We start from the raw sequence: 18,459 nt of genomic DNA, 5'->3' as shown, positions 1-18,459 counted from the left end.
GCCCCTTCCCAGTAAAGTCTTTTGCTCTGTCAGCACATGTGTCTCCTCAGACAATTCATTTCCAAGTGTTAGACGAGAGCCCACTCTCGGGTCCTGGAACAGGTCCCCCTTCCAGGAAGAGTACCACTTAATAGACATGTTGTAAAGGTTAAATAAATTAACATATGTCAAGTGCTAACAACAGTAACACTTAAGAGCTATATATCAGCTATAATAATTGTTGCTGCTATTAACATTATTATTTATAAATAACCATGTGTATATATAGTAATTTGCCAAGATCTTGCCCACCAAAAGCAGCTGATGCTCCACCTTCCTCTCCTCTACTCCCCAACCTCCGCCCCATCTCTCCCCTCCTTCCATTTGCAGGTTCAGGTTAGCCTTGTAGGGACTAAGTTCTTTCCCAGTCAGAATCAGCAAATCTTTAGACCTGAGGCAGGAGCTGTTCTGTTACCACGTCTCAGGTTGTCTGTCTTGCCTACTTATCCCTCTCTATCAGTGCCTGGAGAGCTCCCCTTACTGGGTCATTACCCTGGATACTTAGCTACCTACCTTCATTCCCCAGTCTTTGAGTTCAGCAGTTGCCTCTCTTCTATTGGCTTCTGACCAGTGGCTTGCCTGATCCTTGCTCTGAATGAGAACCTGGATCTCTGGACCTTGACTGCTGGGTTCTAATCTCATGACTTTGCTATGGTTTGGAATCCTGACTGATGATCTTGTTCTGGACCGTCCCCAATTCCTATCCATTTTGCACTTACAATTCACTTGATCTGGGATATCTGTAACTATGATGGCCATTCAACCTGGGTTTTCCAGATAGTGTCAATTTTAAATATTTTGTCCTTTAGACACTAGTGTTTTGGTATATGAAGTATATTTCCCAGAGGATTTTTGACACCAGAGAGAACTATAAAATCCCATAGACAAAATATGTCCTTTTTATTTTTTTAATTCAGAAAATATAATCAGGGTTCATCTAAACTTTTAATAAGTTCCCATACTCAAGTGACCACCAGTCTTAATGCCCAGTTGCAAACCATGGTCCAGGTTCTATATATTACTCTGTCAGGCAGTACTATATTACATGGTGGAGGTGATTTGGAAAGAAGGCACAGTTAAAAGGAGGACCCAAAAACCTCCTTGCCCCAGGTTTCAAATAATGGCCGGAATGTCACACATTCTATTCTCATTTTAAAAAATGATTTACTCCATCTGTGTGTACATATTGTAATCATCTGATATTTACAGTCATTTGAATAGAATGAAGACAAACAACTTGATTGTGTCTGTTTTCTTCCATTCCACTTCTTAGTGACCACGTGTGTATCAGCAGCTATCTCTTAAGATGGTCTGCCCTGGTAAGCTCCTCCCTAAATTGAAAAGTGAATAAATTTCTGCAAAATCTAAAATCAGTGATTTGAGCTCAGTTACCCCACTCTATTTCCAACAGATTCAATCTCTGCTGGCAGATTTTCTGCCTCACCAGGCATTCAAAAGTGAATTCTTAAAAATATTCCCTCTGAGAAAACGTCAAATTCCACTAGAGCTCTAAACAACAATTACTTTTCTAAATCGACGTCTACTATTGAAATATAGTAATTATATTATCATTTTGTAGTTGTGGTGTATATGGGTTGCTTGGGTGGTGGTGGTTGTGTGTGGGGGGGGGGCAGGAATGGAGTAGGAAGGGGAGGGTCAGAGTTCAAAACCTTTTTATTCTTTAGAAACTTCCACACAAGCAACACTTGGGTCCCTCTCGTTTTAGAACTGACTCACTCTAGCAGTTTAAATAAAATTCATTCTTTTCCACCTAATCCCCTTTATTAAGAGAGAGAAAAAAAAAGAGTAGGATTAGATAGAGAACTTAGCTAAGTCAGGAGGCATGGATTTTAAACCAGCTTTCTCACTAACTCTCTTGATGGATCCCCAGGAGGTCCATTCTGTCCATAGACAGAATTCAGGATGTCTGTGAATTTAAAAGGGGAAAAAAATTACATCATTATTTTCATCGATGTCTAATTGAAATTTAGCATTTCCTTCAAGAGCTCTCCCAATTCTGCCCTATCTTTCACTTCCTCCCATTTGTAGGCTTAAATTGCCCATGTAGTCCTTTGATTATTAATGTAGACAAGAAACCACAGAGTGTTAGCAGTACTTATGATTTTCCACCACGAGAAGTCAGACATTTTCTTATTGCTTTCACATTTGTTGCAGATATCTCAAGTTATAATATCTATTCATCACTATTTCAAAATTATGGTACTTAATAGACTTGCTGCTACGTCTTATAATTTAACACGTTAAAAAAGAAGCACATATATTACTATATCATATATTTGTTTTTTAATATTCTGATAACTATATTTTGATGGAATTGGTTTCCTTTGGATTCGTATGTATTTTTAAAACATCTTTATTGAGATATAATACATATAACATAAAATTCACCCATTTAAAGTGCACATTTCAAAGGTTTTAATATAATCACAGAATTATGCAACCATCACTATAATCTAAGTTTAGAATATTTTCATCACCACAAGAAGAAACTTGTACTCAACAGCAGTCACTGCTTACTCTTTTCCTCTCTATCCCTCAGCCCTTGGCAACCACTAATGTACTTTCTGTCTTTATAAATTTGCCTATTCTGGACCTTTCATATAAATGGGATCATACAATATGAGTCTTTTGTGACTGGTTTCTCTCACTTAGCATGTTTTTAAGGTTCACCCAAGTTGTATCATGTACCAGGACTTCATTTCTTTTTATTGCCATATAATATTTCATTGCATGGCTATACCATATTTTGTTTATTCATATTGATGGACATTTAGGTTGTTTCCACTTTTTAGCTATCATGAATAATAGCTGAAATGCTATGAGCATTCATGTGCAAATGTTTGTGTAGATATATGCTATGTTTTCATTTCTAATGGGTTTATACCTAGGAGTGGAATTGCTAGGTCATATGGTAACTCTGTGTTTAACCTTTTGAAGAATTGCCAGACTGTTTTCTAAAGTGGTTGCACCATTTTATATCATCTCCAGCAGTGTTTGAGGGTTCCGATTTCTCAATATCCTCTCCAACTCGTTATTGCATGGCTTTCTGATTACAGCCATCCTAGCGGGTATGAAGTGGTATCTCATTGTGGTTTTGCTTTGCATTTCCCTAATGGTTAATGACGCTGAGCACTTTTTTACATGGTTATGGGCCATGGGTCATGGTATGTCTTCTTTGGAGAAATGCCTATTCAAATCTTTTGCCCATTCTTTAATTGGATCGTTTGTCTTTAATTATTGAGCTGCAAGAGTTCTTTATTCTGGATACAAGTCCCTTATCAGATCTAATTTTTCTTCAGAAAAAAAAATGGCAGAAGAAAAGAACAGACATGCTTAGAAAAATCCAGACCTTGGTGTCATTGTTTGATTATCCCTGTACATGAACCAATAAATCCTCCTTATTGTTTAAAAAAAAAAGTTAGATTCTAAAATTAGATCATGGTGATGGTTGTACAACTCTGTAAATGTACTAAAACTGTACATACCTTAAATAGATGAATTTTATGGCATATGAATTATATTTCAATAAAGATGTTTTTAAAAAGACAAAAGAGGGGCTTCCCTGGTGGCACAGTGGTTAAGAATCCACCTGCCAATGCAGAGCACACGGGTTTGAGCCCTGGTCCGGGAAGATCCCACATGCTGCGGAGCAACTAAGCCCGTGTGCCACAACTACTGAGCCTACACTCTAGAGCCCACAAGCCACAACTACTGAGCCTGTGTGCCAACTGCTGAAGCCCGTGCGCCACAACTGCTGAAGCCCGTGCGCCTAGAGCCTGTGCTCTGCAACAAGAGAAGCCACCGCAATGAGAAGCCCGCACACTGCAACAAAGAGTAGCCCCCACTCACCGCAACTAGAGAAAGCCTGCACGCAGCAATGAAGACCCAACACAGCCAAAAATAAATATAAATAAATTTAAAATAAAATAAAAAGATAAAAGAATCCATTGCCTAATCTACAGTCATAAGGTTTACTTTTATGTCTTCTTCTAAGAATTGTATTGTTTTGGCTCTTACGTTTAGGATTTTGATCCATTTTGAGTTTATTTTTGTACATGATATAAGGAAGGGGTCCATCTTCATGTACTGTACATTATTTTATGTTGTTAAAAACATTATTCTGAGAGGGAATCCACAGGCTTCACCAGTTTGACAAGGTGATCCATGTTACAGAAAAAGGGAGGAATCTTTGATCTAGAAATTGGACTATACCCTTACTTCCCTGGGTCTCAGTTTCCTCCCCTGTAAAATTCATGGGTGGGATTGAATTGGGAAGCCCCTTCCAGTTCTGTGGTGCTCTTTACTATGTACACATTATGGGCGGAAATCAATGATTCTTTTCTTAAGAAAATACCTACGTATGACACCAGCTGCTTTATTTAAAAGGAAACCATTGTTTGGCAATCCAGGGAGGGCTCAGCCAGAGCTCTGGAAAGTGTTTTAAGGGGTAGAGGTGACACGATAGGGGAAGGAAATGTTTTCTATTGAAAAGCAGTCAATTGCCTTCAACAAGTTGCCAACAAACTGGGAAAAGACTTTTTTTTTCCTCTGGTTTCAGCTGAATGCCAGCTTTTGGAAGGTAAATAGAGTGGGCTAGATGAAAGGGTTACAAACATCCCCAAATGAGGGAGGGAATTTTTTTGTACAAAGTCAGCAGGAGGAGAGATGCCATACATGCAGCTGAGGCACCAACAGTGAAGTCATCAAAGGGGAAGAAAAATCAGGAAAATAATCTTTGCTTTTACAATTGTAAAGGGACTTTTACAATTTTACGATTGTTCCTCTATATTCTTTACCTTTAAAAAAATTTTTAAACAGGTCTTCGTTGCTGCATGCAGGCTTTCTCTAGTTGCGACAAGCGGGGTCTACTCTTCATTATGGTGCATGGGCTTCTCATTGCGGTGGCTTCTCTTGTTGCGGAGCACAGGCTCTAGGCACGCTGGCTTCAGTAGTTGTGACACACAGGCTCAGTAGTTGTGGCTGGTGGGCTCTAGAGTGCAGGCTCAGTAGTTGTGGCACATGGGCTTAGTTGCTCTGTGGCATGTGGGATCTTCCCAGACCAAGGCTTGAACCCGTGTCCCCTGCATTGGCAGGTGGATTCTTAACTACTGCGCCACCAGGGAAGCCCCAGCATCAAATTCTTTAAGCTATTTGACCATTGTCTATATGCATTGTAATTTTTCCTGGAATCTATTTCTACACAGTGGAACTACAGATCATAATAATTATAAAAGGAAAGCAAAATGTTTGCAAAAAGTTGCATTAAATATGCCATTTTTAAAAGACTACAGGATGCTCAAGCTGTACAAGTTTGATAATATTAAATATTTAGCAGGGTGTATATTTATGTGCCTTATAGTAAGTCTGGGATTTTATCACCTGTGTATATAATAAAGTGTCTATTTAAAAAAAAAAGATCAAAATTTGCCTGTTGGTGAGTTTGTAATTAGATAACAGAGTGAAACCACCTAGCTTATGACCAGAAAGCATGTGGAATTGTATCTTTGCCACTGTATTAAGTAATATTATGGACTGAATTGTGTTCCAACAAAGTCCATGTGTTGCTTTGCTGTATACTTGAAACTAACACAACACTGTAAATCAACTATACTTCAATTTAAAAGAATCCATGTGTTGAAAAAAATAAATAAAATACTATGGGATATTTGCAGAAGGGCTAACATAGTCTCCTGAAATATGTAAGCTATCTACCCTGATGCATAGAACATGCTAAATTCTCTGTTTCTGCAAATTTTGCAATTTTTTTTAATTAATTTTTTTGGGGGGTATAGTTTTTTTTAATTTTTTAAAAAAATTTTTAATTAATTTTTTATTGGGGTATAGTTGTTTTACAATGTTGTGTTAATTTTTGCTGTACGGCAAAGTGAATCAGCTATATGTACACATATATCCCCTCTTTTCTGGATTTCCTTCCAAATTTTGCAAGTCTTGTGTTGATATCCATTTAAATGAACAGTAAACCTTAATCAAGGAAGGGAAAATAATCCTTAGGGGCTTGAATGTCAGGACTTCCAATTTTCCTCTTCCCAGCACCTTTTCCTCAGGTTCTTCCCCCTTCCAAGAAGGACCGACTGACAATGTGGGGAAAAAGAGTGTGGGCAGAGAGGAAGCAGAGTCAGAGCTCAAGAGCCCTGCCAGTTAGTCAAAGGTCAGCACGGAAGGGACTGTCTGTGAGAGGACGAGGAAGCTGACTTCTCTTGAGCCAGCTGAACTAGATGGCGGCCAGTCTCTATCTCCTCGCTGGGCTGGAGTCGAGTCCCCACGGTTTTATGGGGCCCCATAAAGACAAAAATGCTCTGTAGAACAGGGTCTAGCTTCACCTTTTTAGGTGAACAGGCCAGGTTTCAGCCGGGGGTCAAGGGAGAGAGGACAGAGAGGACCAAACTGGCATGTGCTGCTTCAGAAACTTACAGGCTTATTTGGAAAGACTGAAACTAAATAAAGACTTCTTATTAGCATAGAACTAGAGTTGTGAAATCTAGTCAAAGGGTTGTATGCAAGGATGCTGGGTTTTTATACATATACTCTCTCGGTGATGGGGAAAAACAGTGAAAAACAACATTCTAATTAGGGGAGAAAACTATTGTTTTTCATAAATTCGTAACATTTCTCATGCCAACAATTTTCTTTTGACACTACAACACAGGAATGATGCTCCCAAGTTTTTGCCCCCCTCCTCAAATTGAAAAGGGAAGTAAAATTCTTTTCTCAGAAATAAAATGCACATTTAAAAAAAAAAAGAGCATTAAACTAACATTAGATGACTTATTCTAAATGATGTTCCCCTTTAACTGGACTTTTCTTCAGATTTTCTAAGAAGAAAAGTTGACATCTAACTCCATGTGTCAGTTTCTTTTTTTCCTTTGTAAAAATTTTTCTCACATTTACTTTCTGGTGGGAGTAGTATTTTATTGTTCTGTGAAAATCCAATTCCAATCCATCAGTTATTATTATCAGTTATTAGACATTTATGGTCAGAACTGATGGACCTTTTTGCTCTTTCTGCATTTAGATGATCTCAGCTTATATTGTGGAAATGTGCATTGAACCAGAAGTGATATCCTATCACCCCTGAGGACAAATCTTTCCAAAATGCCTGTCTAGCTCACTGTGTTCTTCACAGAAGGGAGAATCCTGAGGACTGGGTCCAACGGGGAGGAATATTGCCCAAGATGGCCGGAGACAACATAGCTGGATGGCGAGTCCCAATTTTCATCATCTTAGTTGAAGAGAGACAAGGTCGTGGCACAGAAGACAACCTTCTGCATTTGAGAGCCAGGCAAATGCACAGAAGCAAGTAGTAAAGCTGAAACCAGGGGAGTGAAGGTCTGAACAGAGCTAGGCGGATGGAGAGGGTCAAGGGAAGGATTTTGGTTCTGAAGCAACAAACCGGAAGCAGGTGCCAGAGTGCCCTTCCCCCCCCCCCCGGTACGCGGGCCTCTCACTGCTGTGGCCTCTCCCCCCGTGGAGCGCAGGCTCAGCGGCCATGGCTCACGGGCGCAGCCGCTCCGCAGCATGCGGGATCCCCCCGGACCGGGGCACGAACCCGCGCCCCCTGAATCGGCAGGCGGGCTCTCAACCACTGCGCCACCAGGGAAGCCCCAGAGTGCCCTTTTATGTCAGCTGTTGAGGGCAGTTCTGCTGCTCGGAGGAGCCACCCAGCACTCCAGGCTAAACGCTGCAAAGCAACAGATATATCAGATCTATTTTTATTCTCTCTTTTATATACTTTATTTTCATCTCAGTACTCCATGGTTTTTTTATCCTTTCATTCTTCCTTCTGTGGGTTCCTGTTTTGTTTTTGTTTTTTTTTAAATTTTACAATTTTATTTTTTTATACTGCAGGTTCTTATTAGTCATCAGTTTTATACACATCAGTGTATACATGTCAATCCCAATCTCCCAGTTCATCACACCCCACCCACACCCCTCCCGCCACTTCCCCCGCTTGGTGTCCATACGTTTGTTCTCTACATCTGTGTCTCTATTTCTGCCCTGCAAACCGGTTTGCGGGTTCCTGTTTTTAAACTCCATTCTCTACAGCTCTAGGCTCCTTTTCGGACTTTTTAATTTTGTTTTCTTTAAGAGTGTTGTAAAAACTAGCACTTTTGCTGTTTTTGTTTTTGTTTTTCTTTGTTCATGTAGTCTGATCTGGAAACCAGGACTTTATGTTGGCCTGGATTTCTCAGGTCTCTAATCAACTCTGTGGAAAGTGGAATAGCTTGGCAACAGACATAATAATAATAATTAAAAATAACAGTAAGCACAGAACTAAGAAATGAGATTCAAAAATAAGTAGGAAAGTGACATAGGCTTTCATCTGAAAATATCTATTCTGGCCAACGGAGAAGCACCCTTACAAATCAGTTAATTACATCTCTCCATGTAGAGAAAAGCAAAACCATAGGGAAATTCTACCTTCAAGTGTAAAGTTTGCTTTGTGTATTACCTTCTGGTGGAATTCCCAAACCTTTGAAAACCCAAGATGAAAACAATGGCTGCCTCTAGAAAGACTTCCAAGGATACTTTTAAAACAGAGTAGGTTTGTTTTTCTGGTACAACGACTTCAGAGAAGTTCTCACTTAAATCCATGCATGGTCATTTTATATCTCCCATTTATGCACGCTTGTTTGCTGAACTTAAGTCTAGTGAACGAGTTATTTTAAAAAATACTTTTTGAAATTACCCCCACCCTAAACAGCAGGACTGCTGTGTGTATACTAATGCTCTGGAAAGGCACAAGTCAGGTATTGGGTGTAGGCACAGGACAAACCGCATGGTCTGCCTTGGCAGCCCTGTCCTCACCTGCAGGCTGCCCACACACACACTGTCTTCCAAACGGTGCTCCTCTGATGCCAGATGGCTGACTGAGCTACTGTGGCAGGGAGCCTATGGGAGGGGAGGGAGGAGGGGATGTGGATAAAAATTTTATAAACTAAACTTCAAGCTGAAAACTTGATTTACCCTTTCAGCCCAATTCACATTGGAAGTCCCATCTTTTCTTAAAAATCTTGGACACTGAAGAGTTAAAAGGGTATGGAAGCTGGTGTAGCCTGGGGCTGTCATCCAAGGCCAGCAGCAGGAAGGGTTTGGCTCTGGCTAGGCTACAGACAGGCCATCTGGATGCAGGGAAGGCCTAGAATGCCAGAAGCAGCTTTTCTTTTTTGGTGTTCGGCTTCATTAAGTTCAGCCTGGGGAGAGTCTCTTTGGTTTAAGACCCAAACTGAGAGTCTTCTTTGAACAGGGATTTGATATTTTGAATTTTATATAAAACAAACACCCACTACATATACTCTTCCAGCAAAGAAGGTCATGAAAAGCAACATCCTCGATTAAACATATTTTAAAAAGGATGTAGACCAGATTCACTAGACTTATAAATACATAGAAGCTATGTGTAGTCTTTAAATAACTTTGCTAGGAATAGATAAATCTGGGTAGGTTATCTGAGGAAAAAAAAAATTCTATTTTTTATATAGTACCGCTCTGTGACTCTCATGAAGAATTCTTTCATTGTTTTTCCTATAGTTCACTTGGAAAAGCAGTTTCACCACACTGAAATTGCTTTTAGGTCTTTAAAATTATCTTCTTTCTTCATTTTTATTTTCTATTTAATTATATAACATTTGGCATAACGTTAACGTGGGCCAATTGTAATTCCTTTCACAGGAAATTTTTCTTTATTAAAATAGAGAAAAACAAAACTCTGCAGGGAAATTATAGCAACTTCCTACTCTATATCACTCATGAACATACACTCTGTTTGGAAACCACCCTCTTTAAGAGATATGATCTATTCTTCCCTAGCTATAGCAGTCTGTGGTGCATTTGTATGTGTTACTCTTAACAATGAAAGGAAAAGGTGAATGTAAATTCACTTGGACAAAACAAAGCAGGAAAGAGAATATTATCCTTAAGAGAATTCTTACCTTAAGGAAAAGAAAATGCACGTATCTTTCTGGGTGGGGAAGGTGAAGGGGGGAAGGGATGGGTGGGGATTTTTTCTCTCCAAGGCATTAATTGCCACCTAGCGGCAGAGGAGGGAATTGCGCACATAACTTTGGACTTCAACTCTAGAAAATATTGGTGTTAAAGGGCACATTACTTTTATTATGATCTAAGGAATTACTAGCCTACTGGTAGACTAGGGATTGACTTTTTTTCTCTCTTGTAGCGAGGAAAGAAAAAGAACTATAACAAGTGAAAAATTTTGCCTTATTTATAAGAATGCTCTTTCCACCCTAAAATGTCTCTATTCTTTTGTTTCTCAATGGTTACCCTTGCCACCTCAGCAACAGGCCAAAGGAAAAGAAATTCTGAAGCCACTCTGACACCAAAAAAAGGCTGGCTTTGGCCCATTAAAGGAAGAAATGCCTGTTTTTAATATAGAAAGTAGTTTTCCAAACAATCTCAGAGTTATTTCTATGAAAATGAGATCAGAATATATTTTATTTTGTTAGGGCAATAAGACGCCATCTATTTTGAAAATTAAAAGACTTTTTTAAATAAAGGATGAAATAATTTCCAGATCAAATGATTATTCAAATGTGTTAAAGAAGGGCGTCCTTATTTCAAACTTCACCAACCATGTTTTTATTTTTGTAGCAGTCAGCCATACTAAATGCCAAAACTTTAAAGGAGAGTCTCTATAATTGTGTTTCATAGATCTTGGCAGCTAAATAAAAGTACCTAAAAATTTTCAAAAAAGATTAATGCAAAATTAAACAGTTAAGAGGACTTCAAAAGCTAACAAGTTGAAAAACCTCTCGGCTTTACTCTTGGCTAAAAGTGTATCTTATTTAAGGTATTAGATATGGGGGGAGGGAGTGGTTCACTGTATACTTCCAATTTGTCACTTTTTATCCAAATAAATAGCAGGCATTGCCACTATATTGATTATATGAGCATATTATCACTAAGGAAGTCAGCAACATTTTGGAAGACAAATGCTGGTTTTAAAAGTAATAATAATAGTAGGTAATATTTACTGACTATTTACCATGTGCCAGGCAGTGTGCTAAGCACTTTAAATGAGAAATTCACTTATCACAATAATCATAAAAGATACTGGTCAATATGATCTCTATTTTACAGGTTTAAGCAACGAGAACAAGAACAACAACAAAACAAAAGTTCAGAAAGGTGAAATAAGTCATTGAAAGTCTCAGAGCTTGTAAGTAGCTAGGCTTAAATACAAACCCAGTTCTGTCTTAAAAGTGGAATGCCCCAGTTTTCAGTTCTTGGAATTCTCTCCTATCTATTCTCACTCCAATCTCATGGCTCTGAATAAATCTTCTACGATGATGACCCCCAATTTTGGATCTCCATCCTGGACCTCTCCACTAAACTCCAACTCATATGCCAACTTACTACTCCGTATCTCCATTAGAATGTCTTAGAGACATCCCAAACTTGAAATATACAAAACCATATCCATCATCTTTTCCCCCAAACCTACTCCTCCCATCTCTCCTTTGTCACATTTCATTGCAACTTTTTTCTTCCATTTGCTCAGGCCGAAAACGTTAGCCATTTTGAAACTTCTCTTTCTCTTACATGTCACATCCAATCCATTAGCAAAGCACTGTTGGCTCTGTCTTCAAAATATACCCAGAATCCAACTACTTCCTACAATCTCACCATTACAACTCTGGTCCAAGCCATTGTCATCTCTCACTTAGATTACTGTAGGCTTGATCTTGTTAACCTCCTTGGCCCCCTATAGTTTGTTCTCAACACAGTGTCAGGATAATCTTTTATAAAGTCAGTCCTGAAATGCCTCTGTTCAAAACCCTCTAGTAGCTTTCTATCTCACTCAGAGTCAAAGTCCTTATTGTGGCCTAAAGGCCCTATATTGTCTGCAGCCCCCAAACCACTTCCTCTCTGATTTCATCCCATACCACTCTTCCTCAGGAATTTTTGTCTGTTTTGTTTACTGAGGTATTCTCAGCATCTTAGTAATAATGCTTGGCATATAGTAAGGTAATCGACAAATATTTGTTGAATTAAAGAGAAATATCTGACTCGAAAACCTTTCCTTTTCATCATTCCCTTCTATGAGTATATTGGTGGCTTTGTGAGTTGAAGGTGATTGGCTGGATTATTCACAGTGGCTCTTGTATCAGAGCCCCACTTGTAGACGAATAGAAGAAACATTTTGATCTCTTGGGGTTTTAATGGCTTTAGGCTCCTTTAAGCATGATTTAAAGATTTGGCTCAGGGTACATCCTGATTTTTAACCAGCAGTTGCAAAATTGATCAGTAAGGGTATTTTGCAGAAAGAATAGGCCAGAAAAGTGGCACTACTCTGTTTAAAGACCATTGTTAGTCACTTCAGGATTTTTTAGAATTAAATAAAAATAAATTCGAATAAGAGCCAAGTTGAAACTTTCCTATGCACATGTAACATTTATTGTTACTCAACTATCTAGATGACATTCTGTAATAATTTCTTAATTTCTGGAAAAAAAAAAGCATTTCTCAACAACTCAAGTATGCCAATGGCTTTTGTACAGGCCTGTCTTTTGGTCACACACACTGAGGAGGAAAATTATCTTATATACTTTAGATAGAATTCTAAAGTGTTAATCTTCCAAGTTATGTCTATTAATTTCAATTTGCTCTATCCCAAGCTTTAGCTCTTACCCAAAGAGAATCTTAGCTTCTGAGTATCTATTTTAAAAAAAAAAAAAAAGGTTGTAGTGGATACAGATAAGGCTACCTTTAGAGTGAGCTATCTAAAGGCTATCAAATGTTGGTTAAATAAATTATGATACATTCTTATAATGGAATACCTTCCGGTTATACAGACATTTAAAAGCATGTGACATGAAGAAATGTTTGTGATGTAATGTTTAAATTAAAAAGCAGGTTAGGGGCTTCCCTGGTGGCACAGTGGTTGAGAGTCCGCCTGCCGATGCAGGGGACACGGGTTCGTGCCCCGGTTTGGGAAGATCCCACATGCCGCGGAGCGGCTGGGCCCGTGAGCCATGGCCGCTGAGCCTGCGCGTCCGGAGCCTGTGCTCCACAACGGGAGAGGCCACAACAGTGAGAGGCCCGCGTACCGCAAAAAAAAAAAAAAAAAAAAAAAAAGCAGGTTAAAAATAAGCATATATAATTGGATACAAATTTTTGTGGCAGTTTATTTTGTTGAGATATTAATTCTATGTTTTCTCCTATCTCCCTGCTTCTTGACCCCATTCAAGCAGGTATCCAGACCTCAGATTCCTCTAAGGCAAAAAGCAAAAGCTGCATGGAGACAAATATAGGCTCTCTCTATATTGTGAAATGAGAAGGGGAAAAAAAGAAAGGAATGCCTTTGAGGATGACGTGGAAGAGAGATTCCCCAGGATTTAGGAGATGGAAGCCCATAAGTTGAGTGAACATCTAAGACTCCTGTCTTGCTCTGTGACAAAACCTCAGAGAGGAAGGCTGCACCTGGGTGCAGGGGGTACCAAATTCACTCACTTGATTCCGGATTCTTGAGTTCTCAGGGTGGTAAGAAATGTTGGAGTCCTCAGACCTGAAGGGAAGATGGCACAAAAGGGAATCTCAGCAGTAAATCAATGTGGACAGACAACCAAATAATTTGAGGTAATTCCAGGTATTTCCACAATGATTAAGGCCCTAGAAACTTTGTACAATCCTGGATGGAGAGGAAATGCTCAATAATAACTGAGATTGACTTTCTCACCAACATGGCAGGATGGGAACTCAGGGTTAGATTCATGTTGATCTAAAGAAATGCAATATTTCTTTTTATGGAATGAGTCACACCCCACAATATGCATATGCACACAAAGACAATGTACTATATATTATAAATATTGGAAAATGTATTATCAGGATAATTTTCCTCCCTTCTTTGATAGATATTATTGTAGGGGGAAAATGACTAAATTTCTAATAGTAATTTTCTCTACCTAGTGGATTATATGGGATTATTTTTCATACTGTCTGCATTTGAAAAAAATTAAAATAAATGTATATTCCTCTTATAATTGGAAAAATATAAAACCAACTGTAAGCTGACTTCTTTCCTATATATTTGAACAGGTAGAAACAGGAAAGGGCATATATCATTTTAGGTTCTATTTTCCAGCTATTTCAGAGCCACCAATATTAACGTGCTTAGAAGTATAATATAAACTAAACTTCAAGAAAAGATAACAGATTTTTCTCACATTAAAAAAACTGGTGTATACCTCCTACACCGTGTAAAAACTGAAAATATTTTTGTATCTGTCAGGGTCCCAGCAAGAAACAGATGGCACACTCAAAAGGGGCAACTGAAGAGAATATAATCAGAATGTGAGGAGGGAAACAGCAAGAGATGATGATGCAGTGTATTTATTACCCCAACCTGGCCAACGTGGAGGGAGAGAGGGTAATAAATACACTAATCTCTGTCTCCTATTGCCTTTTGATCTCCTGCTAGTGCTCTCCATCAGCTGAGCTCAACCAGAAGCCAGAGGGGAAGGGAACTTGCTGATGTAACCTCTAAAGGGTGACGCAGATCTATAGGGGCAGCAGAGAATATCTGGCACAGTGACATTAAAGTACAAGTAAATCTGTCATTTTGCTATAAATATTTCCAAATTTAAAGATTTCTACTAGGAGAGTACTATAAACAGTTTTGTACTTTAATCTTTGAATTGGAATATCTGCAATATATTTGGAATTATCACTACTGCTAAAGTACTCTTACTCATCCACGAATTCTAAACTTTATTGAGTACCTAGCTTGTATGATACATTAGATATATATATTATACAAACAAATATAGCACAGTCCCTGTCCTCCAGGGGCTTGATTTACTAGATGGAGACAAACTGTAAATAAATAAGTACTGTTGTTATATGTGTGTAGCAGGATGTTAAAATGGGACTTTCTGTCTCAGTTTTGGCTGAGGCTCTAAGGAAAGTAAAGTGCCAACTATTCCCACATTCCACAGTAAAGTGGAAGACCACCAAAATTAGAAATTAAAAAACAGAGGGGGGCTGCTTTTGCCACTTTTAACTGTCTACCCATTTCCTCACTTCATGCCTAGGGAGAGAGGCTTTAATGGAAATTAGATATAGGACCCCTAAGCTGGGCGTCACGGTGGTGGATTAGTGTCTGGCTTATATCTGAGGAACTCATTCATTCAATACTTATAGAGCACTTATTAAGTATAGACACTATTCTAGGCACAGGTGACTACAGAGGTGAGCTAAATAGACGAAAATCCTCTGCCTTCATAGAGCTAACATTCTAGTGGAATCCAGGCAGCAAGAAATTTTGGTTGGCTAACTGTGAAGATGAGTTTTCAATTTTGTCAAAGTCTATACTCCCATAGATGTGAGGCAAAGCCATTCCATGGGTGTTTCTTTCGGTCAGATATGGGCTACCGGCGAGGATCAAGTGGAAGTGTGAGGAGACCTCCACAGTAAGAAGCTGGAGGTGTATACAACAGATGCTAGTAACTGACACTGAACTTTAGACGAGATGACATATATTTACCCAAGTGCAAGTGAGGGACTGTTTACATTTGCTCACTGGGGATGGAAGTGTTTCCAAAGAATGCATAAAGTAACGAGTCAAGTGTAAACACCTGCTGATCTCAGAGAGCATCAACAGAACTGTACTAGCCACGTTAAGAACTCTCTTGCCCTTTCCTCTATTTCATCTGGGGAGAAGTAAGGCCACCGAGTTGGTGGTGGTGGGAGGGGGCATGAAGAGAGATTTTAGGCTGGGACATAGAAAAGAAGTCAACCATTCGCCTTTCACCATGGCAGGCTCAAGCTGGTTAGAGGAGGGAAAGGGCTTTGCTATTATCTGCCAGTTATTATTATGCTGGACTTATTAACTACTTATCTGAGGCTATTGAATTGCCTAGTTAACTTTTTTTTTACTTGAATGTCAGAAAAGTCATGATATTTGTGCCATATTTCATTCACAGAGCAGGGAAGAAATAACTCCACAGGATGTGTTTTAACATGTGGTGGGAAAGTTTTGTGCAATTGCACCCTACATATCTCATTTGGCAGGGAGCTCCTACAAATCAATGAGAAAATGATTAACAAAATAATAAATTGAGAAAAGGAATTAAATGGCAATTCACAAAAGTAACATAAACAGCCAAGAAATATATGAAAATATTTTTTTACTAGTAATCAAAAAATATAACTAAAATTACAGCAAGAGTTTTTTTGTTTTTTTTTTCTGCCTATCAACTTGAGGAAGGTAAAAAGTTCATACACTATCCAGTATTGGTGAAGGTATAAAGAAAGTGGATTCTCAGGCACTCTAGAAAATATACTGATATAGCTTTGCTTTTCTTTTTTTTTTTTTTTTTTTGCTATTTTGCCATATTTATCATGATTGAAAATGTGGGTTCCCTTTGGACCTGCAATTCTATTTCCATGAATTCATCATAAGGAGGTAATCAGGAAAGTACACAAAATGTGTGCATGTAGAAGAATATTCATTATAGTGTCGTTCTTTTTGGTTTTTTTTTTGCGGTACGCGGGCCTCTCACCGTTGTGGCCTCTTCCGTTGCGGAGCACAGGCTCCGGACGCGCAGGCTCGGCGGCCATGGCTCACGGGCCCAGCCGCTCCGCGGCATGTGGGATCTTCCCGGACCGGGGCACGAACCCGTGTCCCCTGCATCGGCAGGCGGACTCTCAACCAGTGTGCCACCAGGGAAGCCCTACAGTATTTTTATAATAGCAAAAACTTAGAAATAATCTAATTGCCCACCCATAGTTAAGTAAATTATTGTATTTCCACACAACTGAATACTACACAACTATTTTAAATAATATAGATTATTACTTATGGACATGTAAAGATGGCCACAACTTTTTATGTCTAGTATAAAACAGTTTAATATGATTTTACTTTTAAAAAAGATATATTTATTATATATATATATGTGTGAGGCACATGAATATATAGAGATATGTAGAAAAGAACTATCAAAATGTTTATGTGCTATATAATCATTTTAAATGATCATTTATTTAATCATTCATTTAACACTATTTATTAAGCTCTTAATATGTGCTAGGCATTATGCTAGGTGCTGTGAAAACAAAAGAAAACAATGTTAATTCAATCTGCTAAACTAATAGTGATTGTGAAAAATGACAACAAGCAGTACTGGTGAGTTTAAGAAGGGGAGCACTCTCATATACTACTGTGGAGAATATATGTTGGTAAAACATTTCTGGAGAGCAATTTAGCACTTTTTATGAAAGACTTAGAAATACCCATTTCATTTGACCCTACAATTCTATTTTCAGGAATTTATTCTAAAGGAGTATAAATGTACACACAAAAAATATGTCAAGCAGCTCATAAATGAGTTGCTTGGGAGAGGGGTAACCTAAATATTAAACAATGGGGATTTGGATAAATAAAGTATCATATGTTCACAATGCAGAATACTAGGGAGTCACGTTTAACCTAGAAAATGTTTAACAGGAAAAAATGTCCAAAATATACAAGTGACAAGGTTTAAAAAGAAGAGTGTGGTACTAAACTGCTCGGAACTTGAGCAAATCACTTCAATGATCTGAGTCTCTTACTTCATCTGCAAAGCTTAGATACTTAAGGACCCTCTCAACTCTTACCTTTCCTGAGTCTAGGTACTCATCCTTTCTTCTTTATAAAAAAAATAAGTCATCATTGGGAGTCGGTAAATGTTAGGTTGGCAGCTTATTGCAGAGCTGTCCTAAACTATTTCATTTGGGGATTTACTAAAAGATTGCTCACAAAAGAGAAAATACGTGTCTTGTAAGAAAATGTCCGCCTTTTTCCTTAGTAGCCTAATCTTTCAGGCATCGTGCTTGATTCTGAGGGCACAGAAAGACATTAGTGCCCTCGAAGAGTTCAAAGTCTCTTGGGCGGAGGGAACCAGTAATGACGTTAAAGAGTGATAAACGACAACAAAGCCTTGAAAGATGAGTTCTCTAAGGAGTAGGGAAAAGGATTCCAAAGTAGAAAGAAAAACATGTCTACAAACAAGATACTCGAGGAAGAGTATGGTTCACACAGAGAAACGAACCATTATTTGTGGCCTTTCTTGCAGTCTCGTTCTTCTCACACTACACAACACGCCACATCTCTGTGGAAGCTGAAGGAGAGGTTGAGCCGCACACTCGCTCACCCGGAGTCTCAGGTGCATCCGGCCTGGTCGGTGAGAAACTGGCGGGAATCTGCAACACACAGGGAACTTCACTGAGGACCCAAGAAGGGCGACTTGGTAGTGGCCGCCTAGCAGCTCTTAGCTCCCGCGGGGACACCTGTCCCGGGGTTTCCCGCCTGTCTCAGTTCCTCCTGCTTCCCAGGCCCCGCCCACTCCCGAGCTCGCTGAGAGCTTTGAGGGCGGGGGA

The 18,459-nt window shown here is 39.0% G+C and overlaps 1 long non-coding RNA gene across 1 annotated transcript; it reads right to left on the bottom strand.

Annotated features, from left to right (window-relative positions):
* Nucleotides 1-1,733: 1,733 nt before the first annotated feature.
* On the bottom strand, nucleotides 1,734-18,348 carry LOC309826434. Its single transcript, XR_014297107.1, has 3 exons — nucleotides 18,132-18,348; nucleotides 13,549-13,603; nucleotides 1,734-1,966 (listed from the first exon to the last, which is right to left on the bottom strand). It is a non-coding gene; the product is annotated as an uncharacterized lncRNA (long non-coding RNA).
* Between the last annotated feature and the right edge of the window lie 111 nt (nucleotides 18,349-18,459).

This window comes from Grampus griseus (assembly GCF_964374135.1).
Source record: "Grampus griseus genome assembly, chromosome: 8".
NCBI lineage: Eukaryota > Metazoa > Chordata > Mammalia > Artiodactyla > Delphinidae > Grampus > Grampus griseus.
Note: the sequence above shows the minus strand (reverse complement) of the source record. Positions and strands in the feature narration are given on the sequence as shown.